Source organism: Barbatula barbatula (assembly GCF_947034865.1).
Source record: "Barbatula barbatula genome assembly, chromosome: 6".
In the NCBI taxonomy this organism is placed as follows: domain Eukaryota; kingdom Metazoa; phylum Chordata; class Actinopteri; order Cypriniformes; family Nemacheilidae; genus Barbatula; species Barbatula barbatula.
In genome coordinates this window covers 14165582-14181057 of record NC_136765.1, presented here as the reverse complement: position 1 = coordinate 14181057, position 15476 = coordinate 14165582, and the positions used below count along the sequence as shown (strand labels likewise).

The window sequence follows — 15476 nt, the reverse complement described above, 5'->3', positions numbered from 1 at the left end:
TTAGTCGGCCTGTCTGTTCTTTGTTGTAATTCAAAATTCATGCACTTTATATTCCAAATGTTTCGCTGTAAACGGTAAGTTTTACTCCCTTTGCGTTTTTGGTTTATAAATTCACTGCCTCTGGTGTTTTAGCAGAAAACAAAAGGTATGCGAGTCGGCAGTTCATTGCAGTGATTAATGATTGAAATACATTTATCTCATAAAAAAATGTAAAACACCAAGCAGTTTAAGTGATACCAGGCGTTTGTCCTTCAGAAAATCCGGCAATTGGAAAATCCTCTAAAGCACATTTCAGTGGTCTCATTCCAAAGCATGTTTGGACTGTGTAAGTTCAAATGAAAGCAGCGCATCTGTTTGACCTATTAATGACATTATTAACTGCAACAGTGTTGATAAAACGTATTTATCAAATTTGGCCTAGAATGCCATTTATTTGCAAATAAATTAAAATAATACTTTGTCGACCAAAAATATGTATTATTTCTTATTAATAATGTTATTATAATTATTGTTTTACAATTATTGCTATTAAATATTATTATCGATTATTCTATATTTCATTTTTCAACGAGGTTACTATGCTTCATATTTCTAAAAACATTTATCCCTTGAGATTATTGCCTGAGTGCGTGTATTTTCTCCATGTTATACGGCAAGCTTCCTCACTTAACAGCATGCGCAAACTTTGGCTGAATAATACTTTAAAAATACATTTTACCGAGAAAAAAAAAACTTTCTTCAAGTTTAGAATTGGATTCACTCTCACAGTTACAGCCCTTTTCTTTTCCTTAAACGAGGACAAAAGGAAAGGCGTGTGTTTCAGTCAGTTTCCATGTCGCAAGCAAATGTTATTGTGTGTGAATAAATGACTGGGAAGGCAGGATTTTTTTGTTGAAGTGAATTTCTTTTCCAAAACAGGTGTTGCAACTTATTTTTTTACGTGAGCATCTTTCCCCAATGGCACGCTCGGGGTGCGAGTTTAGTGGAAAAATACACGACAACATCACAGCGACAGTGTTTGGAGAAGGAAAACGCCTCATAGGTGTAGAGGAAACCTGTTTATTAACACTGCCACCTTTGATCTCTTGTTCACCTTTCTGCTGGACACTCGGATTCATTAATTGTCTTAGACTCTCACGTGTTTCAAGAGCGACGCCCTCAAAAATCATATCGGATACGAAATGTCTTTATTTGATTTTATGCGACAATTCAGTATGTAGGTGTCTATTGTTGCATTAAAAGCTGGAGAGGGAAAAAGGGCAATACATTCCGCAAAAATCCAACTTTGTCTCAGGAACTGATTTCTAGACGCAGATTTGAAACTTCCTCACCTGATCTACCAGTCTTTTATTTATTCAAAATAAATCGGTCATGAACATTAAAACAAAATGAATATTATCGGCACGAGTTAATCATTTTATTGTATATTTGGGCAGCTTTTGTGCGTTTGGAAAAGGACACGACTTAAATTCCTTTAGTATTGCAAGTTTACCTTATTTTGTGCTACTGAGCATTCACTTGTTTTGTCATTGCACTGTCACATTTCTCTGGACTGTAATAAGCTGTCTAGTAGCCTAATTTGAACAGACCATGACTGGGTCATTTAAGTCAAACTTAAGGGTTACATTTAGTTTTTTTAATTATGTAAATAATAATGTAGGCAAATATATAAAGTAGCCTACATAAAATATGTTTTTTGTGGTGTTTAACTTTAAGTTATGTTTTTTAAAACGTATTTCTAAACGTATTTGCACTGTTTTTTAAGAGTTCAGACTGACCTTTTTTATGGCAGCATGGGTCTTCTGTGGCTACTGTTGTCTAAAGGTCATCTACGGTAAAGACAGCTGACACAGAGGTGCTTTTCTATTCTACATAATGTGGTTGGCTCAGGATAAGTTTGGGAAGCGCTGTTTCCAAGACGTGTCAGTCATCCATAGCAAGCTGCTGCAGTTTGCATAACTGACTGAGCAAGGCTTTGTATAACTTTAATCTGTCCTGCGGTTAAAGCATACATTTATTCAAAGGACCAAAGTTGATGGCCCAAATAAATTAGCAATTCAGATACAATATCAACAAACAAGGCCAAAAAAAGAAATCAACCGGGCTTCGTATGTCACTTCTGTGGATTACAGATGTCCTGGGGGCTGATGGTAAAGAGGGGATCAGGGAGATGGACTGCCAACAGATAAACAGTATCTAATGTGGACACTGATGTTGACCTGCTACCTGAACCCTAACCTTAACCTCGGCAGGAGAAACTGTCCTTGTAAATTTAGAAAAAAGTCATCCTATTGTGTGTACATTCCGCATTGAATGTTATTTACCCAAAGTCTGTGCTGATATGGCAGGCAAAATTGTTTCTCTGTCTCTAGTTGTAAAGCGCCGCGTAATTATAATATTAGTCCTGTTCCGTAATATTCCATCACGTCTCCAAGCAGAACAGATAATATCCTCCACCTTGCTAATCACGTAAAAATTTAAAGGCCATATGAGGCTAAAAGAATAGAAAGGGGAGAGATGTTATAAGAGGGGTGGAAGCACACAAGAATAGATATGAAAAGGGGAATATTACTGCACTGTAGATGCTGTTGTGCACAAATTCAGTCAGCTTCCAGGGGCCATCAAGATTCAGGGAGTAGCTATTATTCTACACATTAGCGCGGGCTAGCTAAAAGCTCTTATGCTTGAAGGGGTCTTGGAGGTCTTCAGGAAAAAGGATGTGCCACTAAAAGTGGGCAGTGTTTAAGAGACCCCCGGTACTCCGCGAAAATGGGAGGCTCTCGATGTGACAATGTGACATGCCGGATTCATTTACAAGACTGCTGGAGCACAGAATCTGTGGTGTTGGGACGTGGAAACGGTTTTCCGACACGTAACCATTACCATGATCCGTCCTTTGGTTGCACTGAAAAATAAAGAAAACTAAAAATGGTCTGATGAGAAGATTCGAGGTAACTAAATATAATGGCTTCAGAACATCTCGGGGGTTCAAAGTGTGGCCAGTTGGCAAGATAGCTGAGATTTCAACTCTAATGCAGACAAAGTACAGAATCAGCAGGGCTCTTATGGGACTGATGCACACCAGTCTGTGCTATCAGATACCAGCTTAATTCCACACATTTACACCTACTGTTTACTAAAACCGTCTCTGGTAAACACTAACAATCAATGATGTTTCGTGCCATGGAGCCAAGCCATAATGCAAACACATCCTAAGTTAAACCGTAACTTTCTACAGCATTAACTCCAAATTTGGCCCGGTTAAAATAAATGAGATTAAAAACAAACAATGAAGAAGGTTGGAAAGTCATAAAAAGTAAACAATAATCTGTAGTGGAATAGAATTCAATTGTAGAATGAACTGATCCATTAATATACACCAGCCAAACTTGTGCTGTGTGTAATTGAGTTTTCTGAAATGCAAGAAAATGTCCAAATCCATGTTAAACCATCTCAGAATTGTTCTGTTTCTGTCCGTCTCAAGGCACACAAACCAATTTAGCAAGACTCGTGAAAATTATTCATTTATGCAACCTCCAAAAACAATTCAACGCTTTAACCGCTTGCTTATTCCGCATCGCATTTATTCGCTTCTCCGCTGCGATTTCGCCGAAATTCACTGCAGAGGTCTTAAACTTAACACATAATTACACAATCGTGAGCCCTGCCTGTGATAAGCTTTTGAATGAATGAGTAGCCGCTGAGACTAAATTGCTCTCGCTCTCCCGCTCCCTCCTGACGCGTCTGGCCGTTAGGTCAGGGTTTGAGGCGAGTTGGCAGTGCAGAGAGGACCAGGCCTGGCCCCGTGCCTCAGTGCCTGCGGGACCCTACCCGGACCCGCATGGCCCCTCTGGCCTCCAGAATGAATAGGGGTCTTCAGACATCAGTGCACTGAACTGAAGCAGCCTTAACAGCAAACAATGCTATCTGCCTCCTCTACACTCCAGCTCTTTTGCAACTTCACTGAACGCATCCAGTTTGTCAGGGGGCTTATGTTTGTTTTTTACTTTACATGTTTCCCACTCTGTGAGGAAAAAAATTCGGGGAAAGCTGGAAATGGCCCTAAAATGCGCGGAGGGGAGAGGACCTTTTGAAAGGGTTGTTGCATCATGGCGTTAGCCTTGATGAAATTGTCAGCTCATGCATGCGCTTGTGAATAAAATGAAAATAAACACGTCGGTGCTATTTAATGGAATGTTTAGAGCAAATTTGCAGGGATGAAAGATGGAGATATACACAACATGTGACATCTTGTTTACAGTATAATCTCTTTATTTACCTTACCTTTTTTGATATTTTGCTTCTATTTTTAATGAGAGGTCCACAGGATCTGTTGCTCATTGGATTGTATTTTAATCCTGACTGAAAGAAAGGACAAAAACTGGTGGTTAAAGAGGTTCCCCTTCCAATAAAAAAATAGATATTTATGTTTAGAATTTATAACAATATTTGAGAACTGAGGGGAATATGAAGGGGTGAAAGAATTGCAGTAGGAATCACATGAGCATCGTTTACCACAATGATGATCTTACGATACAATTCTGCATGATAATGTATTCATTTGTAATTACATTTATAATATTCATATTTGTAGCTCAATGGTAAATATAAAAAGATAGAAATTATGAATAACCATAAAAACAACAGAGAATTAGTGATCCTCCTTATTTTTTTATTAAATTGCTGAACACATAAATCATTACCGGGGCAGTCCTTAGGATATTTTCCCATAAAAACCAGGCTAAGGGATTAATACAGACGTAGAAAAACTAGGCCAGTCATGGGCTCTACAGCAGCGCACTTAATGAAAATCAATTAGGATTATCCTTATTCTTCCCCCTATGAAATCACAATACACTTTGCGTCTTTCTTCCAATAAGCATGTAAGGAAAAGCCCCAGGCTGTTTAGACCATAACAAGGATATTCCTCCGATGTGTAATATAGCAAAAATATTTAAATAATGACTTAGTCATTATTATTAGAATAATGCTCACTCTACCTGAATGAAATCTGTCTTGAAGGAAGCCACGTTACCGCACACGTAATTGTAAAAGTCTGATTATGTTAATGCAAGCACTAATACGTCCATTTGTGGGTGAAATAATACGCTGGTGAAATGTACTCAAGAGGTAATCTCTTTGATTGGGGGCGGGGGCACATCAGGTAGGGCTGTAAGCGACAATGTGTATTTGTTTGCAGAAATGCCTTAAATGAGAATCGTGGCCCTTAGAATGGTCGGAATATTCTAAAGGAAGACTATTATTGTTCTTGGAATTGAACAATGATGAACCTGCATAAATAAGATGAAAGAGATTGTTAGGTGTAGATATTCATCACAATAGAGATCGCTAACACGCCTTATTGCATTCACAGTGAAAGCCAAAGTTGTATTTGCTTTTCTTTGAGATCACAGCTGGTCTGAACTCCAGAACAAATGAAAGGCTGCAGTGGCGTCTTATTTCTAGCTGTACGGGAAATTATAAATGTCATTTTGGAGTGAAGTTTTGAAGAAGACTAAGTTTATGTTTGGCTATACTTTTGATGGGATTATGTGTAGTATTTATTTAGATCAGTAGCACTTAAATGTCTCAGGTCGCACACAGCCTCAACAGTAATTGATGGGGAAAACTACAGACACATTCAACTGCAATGTTTTCACTTAGAACAGAAAGGCATGCTGCATTTATTCGCGTCATTTTTTATGGATTGGTAAATGGTGAGGGTTTTTTGGCCACCCATCCGCCGTATTAAGCCCCCCACCTGCTGTTGATTACCCATAAACACCTCTTTCAGCTGAGATGTACCTGGCAATTAGTCTTTGAAATGCCCCATGCTTGATTTACCTTTACAGTACAGGTGAACGGTGATGCACTTAAAAATCTCGACCTCTTGTAGTGCCTTCCATTTGTTTACAAGCAATTTTTTGTTGTTTTGGTAGTGTATTAAACATACCGATTATTTCTGCCAGGAGATTTGCTTCTATACTATAATTATGATATCAACCTGACAGGTAAAAAAAGCTAAAGTCTACCTAAAGCTGCCAAACAAATGTAAGTAAATCTGTATATGTCTATATACAGTAGATGTGTAACAAAACTGACAGTAATCTTAATAGGAATATTATTTCAGGAGAATTTTTGGAGGTCACCTTTACTAAAGAATAGCTCTATCAAACCAAGAACTGTTAACATAAATCGGATGCAGACAAAATCATATTTCTTATAGACTGTTTAAGCAGCAACAAAATACACTAACGTTATGGGGCCCAAACTTAACTACCTTTTGCAAAAAATCTGTAACAGTCGAGTAGTTTTCATTGAATTTAACACAATGAATGTACAGTCAAATATTAATAGAATTAAATAGAAAATAAACACAAATCAGAAGTTCACTTCGGTCCAAGGCGTACGTCTGATGAAACCATCTATACAGTGATTAACAAATACACCTAGTCCAGAAAACATTAAGTATTTTTTATGGTTTAGTGACTATTTGATATAATAAAAACATCATTGGTGCATTCCATTATCACAGATGGATTTGCTTGTGAGACACAGTTGGTAAATCTGTTTTTTATTTTGGAGAGATAACGGACAATCAAGAGCGGGAGAGATAGAGAAATTAAGCATATGTTGTTTCTTATGTTAAGGTGATGTTTTGTCCTGATTGTAACCAGTGTTTGAACACATGACACACATCATAGTAGAGTTATGCATTATCCATGAGCTCAGCCTCTCTGAGGAGCCAATCGACTTTCTCAACCCGCTCCTTTTGGAGAAAAACAAACAACAGGTGTGTCTTTCATGTCATGTCCTGTCTGCTGGCATCGCATGGGTTTTGTGGAGCAAATTATTACAGAAATAAATGTGAACCGTGATCTATTTTGTTTACAGTTGTATTACATCTTATCATTTAGTTTGAACCATGACTGCTTGATCTTTTCCGACATCCTCCTAGCCTATTTCCGTACACCTGATTTAGGGGCTTTCGGACACCAATTTTGCTCAGGTATAAAGAAGACCCCCCTCCCAAAGTCATAAAGCTGCATCCTTCGTTGGAGCTCTCAAAGACTTCCTAAAGGGAAAAAGTGCCCATTTCTGCTATAAATCATCGCAATACACGAGTGAAGGGCAGTGTGCACCTTGTCTGTCCGCCACCGCGAAGCGTTAAGTAAACCATAACATCCTGCATATTGTGTGCCAGAGGCAGGAGAGGTCACTTCCGTCTGTCTGAGCGTGCGAGCACGTGTCTAAACTCTGTCTTGAATGAGTCTGTCCACTTAAGCCGTGTTGAGGAAGTTTTTTTAGCTCCCACTGACTACTTCCTGTCTAAAGAGTTAAATAGGGGAAGTAGTCATTTAACAGAAAGATGGCCCTCGCTTTCATTTTGCGAATGCTTTGTCTGGTGCAGAACGGGTACCTGGGGACTAATTTTAGCTTCACAAAATACTCCCTGCAGGCAAAATCTTGTGTTTGTGCAAGGGAAAATAATGGGAAGACTCCCTAATTACTATTCTATGATGTCTCATTCTGAGGGTGAAGTTTTTTGATAGATTAAAGTCAAATATCACTGCAAGCAGTTTGTACTTGAAACGTTTTACAGGTCCGGACACTTTTTAATCAGTTGGGTCATGTTTAGAACGTCTAAACTCAAAATATGGTAAACCCATGGTTATTTAAACAGATAACTATGATTCTGAATTCTGATTGGATAAGCCACACTCAAAACTTGTCTCAAATAACTATGAACGCACAACTGCAACCGCACATTTTATTTAAATGCTCCATGTTGCTTGTCAACAGCCAACAGTCTGTATTAAGGATAATGAAATACATTACTTGGTGGAACAATTATTTACATAAGTAAGGGATAATGTACAGCCAGCTAACCCTACCCAACACAAATATTTTTACATGGCTACTTGCCACACTAGCATATTATTGATTAGCTTAATTGTATTAAATACAAACATTCTGTGTTACAAAAAAATCCTATTGTCTTGTTGCCAAAACGCAACATTAAAACAAGATGAAAATGCAATTTAGTTTAAGCATTTGTAAATACAATTTCATATCGAGTCCTACAGAAACCTCCGGTGTCCAAATTAGCTGTTTTCAGGAAAGGGAAAAACTTTTAAAATTATTTAATACTGTGTTATCAACGTGAACAAGCACTTATATAATACCTTTTAATGGCTAGATATATGCAAAACCCAAAGACAATGACAAACATAAAGGGTGTAAAACATAAAACACTAATAATAATTATTTATGACAAAAAGTAGTTCCGAAAGACAGTAGCAATATGTTAGTATACAGTCATATTTATTGTTTATTTATTAGGAACTTTTTTTTATTTGCATGGTCAAGATGACTCAAAGCACTTGATGATGCTGTGAATTTTGTTTTAGGCGGTTGTTATCTAGGAATGTAATCTGTCAGGACCGGCCAATCAGAATCAAGTATTCCAGAGTGCTGTTTAATTAAATTCTTTTTTACATTTGTATCATTGGTGTTTTGCTGAAAGTCACTGCAATACACAGCCTCCTATTTGACTATTGTATATTATAGACGGTTTCATTGGACGCATGCACCTGGCCCGCAGTTAACTTCCAGTCTGTGTATGGACGTCTACTGGAAGTTACGTTTGGTCAACATATAGTTTTGTTTATGTTGTTGCTGATGAAACTGTATATGTTATCAGCGAGCAGAGCACACATAGTAGCTAACTAGAACAAAAACTAATACCACAGAAAAAACTGATCGACCTCTTCTTGGCAGCTATGGGACAAGTAACATTTGAGGAAAATGCATTCTTTACCACCGAACAGATCAAACTTCCTAGAGAGCGAGAATTATTTCACATCGTCCCCAAAGAGGAGATTTTCCCTTGATCCATGACTATGGGTTGTGGACAGTCACTTATGTCTGAAGTTGTGACAAGCCATAATCCCTGGTGATCATATCTCATGAAATAGAACAGAGGAAGAGGAATCATTTTGGAGCATTGGCCCATCTGCCACAATCACCCCACTCCAAATAACTTGGCATCAGCATTCTCTTTCAGTACACAAAGACACACGAATGGTCGATATCTTGACCCACTTCATTGGTTTTGCCTCCATGAGCATGTCAGCTAAAATGTGTTGTTTGTGTTTGATTAAGGAGAGCCTCTATTTTGTTAAATACTTTCTTTTTAAGATTGTGTTGGGAGGAGGCAAGTGGAATCAACACAGGACAGGAAGGATGTTAAAGGGGATTATGTATGTGTGGCATAATGGTCAGGCTTACTCAAACAGACACTGACTTGTTTGGGTTCGGTCAGTCAAGTATAATGGGCATGACACCTAGTTTATTTTGGACGAGGTAATTTTGAGTGGTGGTGTAAGAAGAGAGCTGATAGATTGTGCAGTGATAACCTATTTGTTCAAGCCTTTTATGAGGAAGTGTTGGTCAGTTTACACAGGGGAAGAATCTTGTGTCTTCCTATTAGTGTCAGAAAAATTACGACCGTAAAATGTTATGTCATGAGAAATGACAATAGAAGATCTTTCCTCAGTGTCTCTCTCTGATATTCGTTTTAAACCTTTGGAAACACAAAATGTTCACTGATCATTTTCATTATTTGGGTGACCTCCCTAGATTAACATTTCACCATACACATTTGTGTTTAATCACAAGCTAGTTTTAATAGTAAGAAAACATCTGTCACATCAGAATTATTAAATGTCACCAGGGAGGACTCTGTGCATATGCTTCACATTATGCATCTAAATGAAGCAATAAGCACGCCATACATAATGATACAGTAATTGTCATTCATATTATTTTGAGAAAACATTGCTTGGGGAATTATTTATTAAAAGATTGATTGTGCATGATAAGGTGAATGACAGAAATGTTGTGAAATATTAAATATGTTGAATATGTTAAACGTGTATTCTTGATTTGTAATTGAATATAAAAAATAAACATTACATAAATCAATGCAACGCATTATTTGTGTTTGTTGGATATGTTTAAGATTGTAATACATAAATCATATAATACCAGCCAAGTGTACACTTCATAAGGTAAGTTACTTGTTAGATGTTAATGTCCAAATACATTCCGTAAAAAACTGTGTCAAGGATGCAAAGGATCTCTTGAGCAGAGCCAAAATGTTACTTCTCAGCAAAGTAAATGGATCGTGCCAAAAAGTGTCAATTAGTTTTAAAAGGCCCGAAAAAGCCTGCACAATAGTCCTCTTAATGTATGTGAACTACACTTACCAGATGTCCTTTTTGTTTCAAACAGCTGCCTTGTTTCATGTGAGATTGAACGGTTAGAGTGGTTTAAAGTATCTTTCCCAACCATTAGTCATGGCTAACTCATTAAAACAAATACTTGATTCTTCACCTTTACACCCATTCTTGTTAAAATAGATGAAATAACCGAGAAGATTCACCCATCCAGAAAGAATCAGCAGTGGGTGGAAGATACTAGTGGCCTTATCTGAGAATTAGTCTGTTCCTCTTTTCGATTTTATCTATTGTCTAAAGGAGAAATACGGTTTGTAACAGCTACATGCAAAACAATGAAAGCCGTAGGCACCACAATATTGTGTTGTTAAACGTTGAACTGAAAGTACTACTGTATGTTATCCCCATTTCTCTGTTTTGCTTTCTGAAAGTACTTAATAAATACAGTTTAAGGGTCAAGTGGGTAATTTGTGACGGTCATGGACCCTTCCACTCTATATATTAGACTGGAATGTGCAATCTCTCGGACAATAGAGATTTCCCATTTCCCACACTCATGCCCTGATGTATGCACACACCAGCGCCACAAAATATACACGCATAACGTTTTTTTTTCCTCCATAAAACGATAATCACTCAAATCCTGATTTTCAATCCCTTGGCTCAAGCCGACAGTTTAAATAAAATCACTTCAATCCCAGGGGTAGGAGAAATGAAAAGGACAAGGATTAAAAATTGTCAGACCTCTTTCTTCTCTCGTACTCTGCATGGCTCTGGATTGGATCACGACCCTTCTGTGTGCGGAGCTTAAGAGCAGACGGTGAGCTTTCACTTTTTTTTTGCGGAGCAGGAATGGGCTTACAGTATTTACTGAGGCACTGGGAGGAGTGTGTGCAACACGGGGCTTTAATTCCATAATCCCACATCATTAGGGTTAATAGGAGACGGGACCACAGGAAGCAGGAACACGGACATTTTATCAGATGCTTTGGAAATGAAGAACGCTTACGTACCTTAACAGAATGCAAACAAAAATCATTAAATAGTTTAGAGGGGCTGATTCACAAAAAAACACATGCGTTTCCAAGTAGAAAAGTTGTTATATTTCAAATTAAAAGCTCCTTGTACCATGTCTAAACAAGAAAATATTTGTTTTTTAATCTAATGTAGTGATGTTGATTCTCTTTTATTAAACAACATTTGTAACAAAAAAAGGCAATTAATTTAGATATCAACATGAAGCCAGTCGCAGTGTTGCATGAACATGAAGTTGTACACATTATTAATCAAAACCGAACAGGTTTTCTTATTGCAATTTGATCTTAAAACAACGTCTTTTTTTGTTTATTTACGCCGTTATTCCATATCAGTCTAATTAAAATTGTATCCATAATCTCCAAGCCTCATCTGCATATCATATGAATAGTGCATTGTCTTGAAACACTGTCCTCATCGAGCTACCGTCCAACACAACTAATTCCTTAAGACATAATTAAAGGTTAATTAAATGCTCTGCATACTTTATTAAAAGTCTGTATGATCTAGTTAACTGAATCTATAGAATCAGACATAAGCGGCCTAATCTTGAGTAATGAACAAATAAAATATTTTGTAAACAACGTGCAAATATTGCATATCTGCCACGGTTGTTTCTAGGTTATCATTGGATAATCCGGTGAAGTAGAAGTTAATGTATACTCTGTACACACTCCAAATTGATGTCTTTTATGGTAGCACGATTTGCACTCATAAGGTCAAGAATGTCTAAGTACTGTCCTCTCCCATATTAGAAGCGGGATAGGATGGATGGGTGGGTGGGTGTCTGAGTGGATGGGTGGGGGGATTCCACTCTTTGAGACATCTGTCACAATTTGCAACTTGTATGCTTTTTTATAAGCTGCAGATTTCTTGCATGATTGCCCAAGAACTGAGATGTTAAAGTGTAGCCTACATTGCACAGCTCCCCCCCCATATGAGATGAATAATGTTCCCCCACCCTCTCCACTCTCACTGAGAACTTTATCACGGCTGTATGTTGTGGTGAAATCCCTTTCATCGGATCCACAGATTAAGGCATTATTCAATTTATAGATAATACAGTAAAACAATGATAAAAGCCCCTTCAGGAAAGGACGGAGGCTGCTTCCTGGCCTGTGAAAATGTACCAGAATGAACTCCCAGGGCCTGCTTACTGTAAGTAGGGCTTCTTACTTGTGATTTATAATGGTTTAAAGCAACAGGGTTACGGTAAATTTTAAAAACATGTTTGGATATTGTTGTGCAAGATGTGATACTTAAAATTCAAGTTGTTTTGTAAACAAGGAGGAATGAGTTCTAGTGCTAAATATGTCTTAGCACGTGTGCTATCAATTGCAATTAGGTTGCATTGTTGATTTACATTGAATAAATTATGCTACATATTATGAATTTGAATTTATATTTTCATTAATCAGTTAGGAAATATAATATTCTTATTTAATACCCACCAAAACCCCACACATGTAATCATTAATTTATATAATTAGAATGGGGTTATACACACCAACATTATACATATTATTACTGTAGACATAAATTATTTTGCTTTCTCATAAAATACATTTTATAATCTCAATCACAGGCAGCTCTATATGGCAGATCCTTTCTATATAGTCATGTCCTAAACATGTGGACAGTTTACCTGCTGACACATTTGACCCCACTCTTGTTTGAAAACAAACTATAGAAATTACACAAAAACAATACACAACGACCCAAGACGACACTATAAAACCTATCTACAAAGAGATTTCAGATCACATGCGGTATTTCACTGTAAATACGGTAAACATTATCGTCAGACCTTAAGCCTGCTTACAAACACTGCTGAAATCCTTATCTCTGCCTCTCTCGCAGAATCCGTCTCATGGCCATCTGCTCCTGTTTCTGAGAAGGAGCTTGTCGTTCAACATATTCATTAGAAAGTAAAAGCCGTTTTTCCTCCAAATCTTTTGCTGTGGTTGCCTGTGAGGGTCATGGCTTTAATATCTTCCGCAGTGGCTCCTCTTACTCTTGGGCAATATGTCAGGGGTAAGTTAGCATCTGCTTCTTGAGTAAGGATCTGCGATGGCCTTCTGTGCCAAGGATTCTCACATACATGACTGCCAATGAAAGCTAACGTCTGCTCACTGCTTTTTTACTGTACACACAGATCTATGTGGTAAAGCTTCTTTGTTACAAAAAGTAACTGCATTCTTTGAAGTATTTTAAAACAGTTTTTCTCTTTTGATTGATCGCTTGTTAAAAAGTTGAAACACACCTACATATTTTTTACTATAAAATTTTCCACATTTTAGAATAGTAGCGTAAAACGGCAAGTATGCCAGGGACCAAATACACACAGACACACACACACATATATATATATATATATATATATATATATATATATATATATATATACACATACATATATTATATACTTTGGATATTAACTTCAAACTTTACATGGCTAAGTATCCTTTGCCTACAGTTCTGCATATGTTATGATTTTATTTTTCACAATATAAATGTACATTTTACACAGACACAATTTATATTTTTCTTCAAATCTGAATTGAATTGGTATGAATCGAATATGAGTTCCTTAAAGGAATGCTTTTCAAAAATAATATATAGCATTAATGGTTTGAAAGCATGTGGTGTGCCATAAGAGTACAAAGTGTTTAAACCTTTGATTAAAACTTAGTTTGCGCTAAACAGTTCACCCACAATTTAACAGTTTATCATTTTTTTATAATGTTTAGCATCTGGTTGATGTTTTATAGAAAATACATGCAGCTTTCACCTGTTAGTTCACCTTTTACCACCTTAAAGCAAAACATAGAGAGCATGAGGCTGAAGAAAAATCAACAAACATTGCCTTCTGACCCGACCTTGACCTGTCAGCAGCCATTAGCAACGGTCTTCAAATGAACCTGAACCCGAGGAAGTGCTTGCTGGTGAGTCACTTACAGGAAGAAAGACCCTGCACATGTTTCTGGGAAGTTCAACCTTAAACCAACTTGATCTGAAAAAGACCATCCAAACAAATCGAAATAAACGGTACATACAACGTATTAATACCCAGAATTGATCAACCTCAGTAAAGGTTTTGAAAGACTTGGGCAAACGGCTCTGAGCAAACAACAGGAAACCGTACATGTCATCGGTACAAAGTCCTCAACAAAGACGAGCATTGCTGTTATGGACAGGCTTTGAGCTCAGATGGAAAAATCGCATGAAAGAAAACTGCATCTATAATTAATAAGGAAGAACTTAATTATTATGCATGTTTGAGAGAAATAAAAAAAATCCATTAGAGACAAAAATAAAAAACACAGTTTACACTGCTTTTAAAAGTCTTATTACAAAGACGAGGAGAGGGGGCCCTTGAGCTTTTAGTCTTAATTTAGAGAAGTCCTGTTAAGGGTCCGCTCCTTATGTGCAGTACTCTACCATCATTGTTCAGGCCTCCATTGCTTTCTGCATACATATGAATTCTGCCTGAAAACATAATCTAATTACCATAAATGGCCTTAGATTATGAAGGTCACTATTTCCCACTATGAGCAAAATACATTTCACATTTACCTTGCAACAAAGACGTAAGGAATAATAATGACAGAGTGTGCCGTGGTTATGCCAAGGCTACTCAGGACTTGTTGACTGCAATTAAGTTGGTGTTTTATTCTTCATAGGCTGAATCTCGAAATGTTCAGCACTTAAGGGGCTTTTTAAAGTGCTTATCTTCTATTCTATAACCGATGTGGGTTTTTAAAAAATCAGTGATTTAAGAACCGCAAGAATGTAGTGGTTGTCCATCACAGGCATTTGATGATGTGCCGTAATGGATTTGCTCTTTAGAAAAATCTGGGCAAATCAATCGAAATATCTTTGATCACTCTGAGCTACAACACGCTCTCATAAGGAAACATCTCTATAATGTTTTATATCCTCCACCACCACCACATCATTCTAGTGTCATGTTGGGGTGAAGTCACTTTGAATGACACAAATAATTCACCAGACTCTTCTTTTAGAGATAAAATTAAAATTCTGTCAACATTTACTCACTCTTATGTCATAAATGCTTAAAAAATGACAACATCCCCATTAAAAAGTCTAAACAAGGACTTGTGTAAGTTCAGACGACTTGGAATTTAAAGTGGAGGTATCATGCTATGTCATGCATTCTGACTTCTTTACACTGTTGGA

General features: G+C 37.2%; 1 protein-coding gene across 1 annotated transcript in view; it reads right to left on the bottom strand.

The window, feature by feature from the left end:
- Positions 1 to 11078, bottom strand: part of prox1a (prospero homeobox 1a) — a 44628-nt gene extending 33550 nt beyond the window's left edge. Inside the window, exons 1-2 of the mRNA XM_079458587.1 lie at positions 10986 to 11078; positions 4285 to 4362 (exon numbers count right to left, since the gene is read on the bottom strand). The gene's annotated coding sequence lies outside the window, so the exon portion shown is untranslated. The remainder of the gene's footprint in view (positions 1 to 4284; positions 4363 to 10985) is intronic.
- Between the last annotated feature and the right edge of the window lie 4398 nt (positions 11079 to 15476).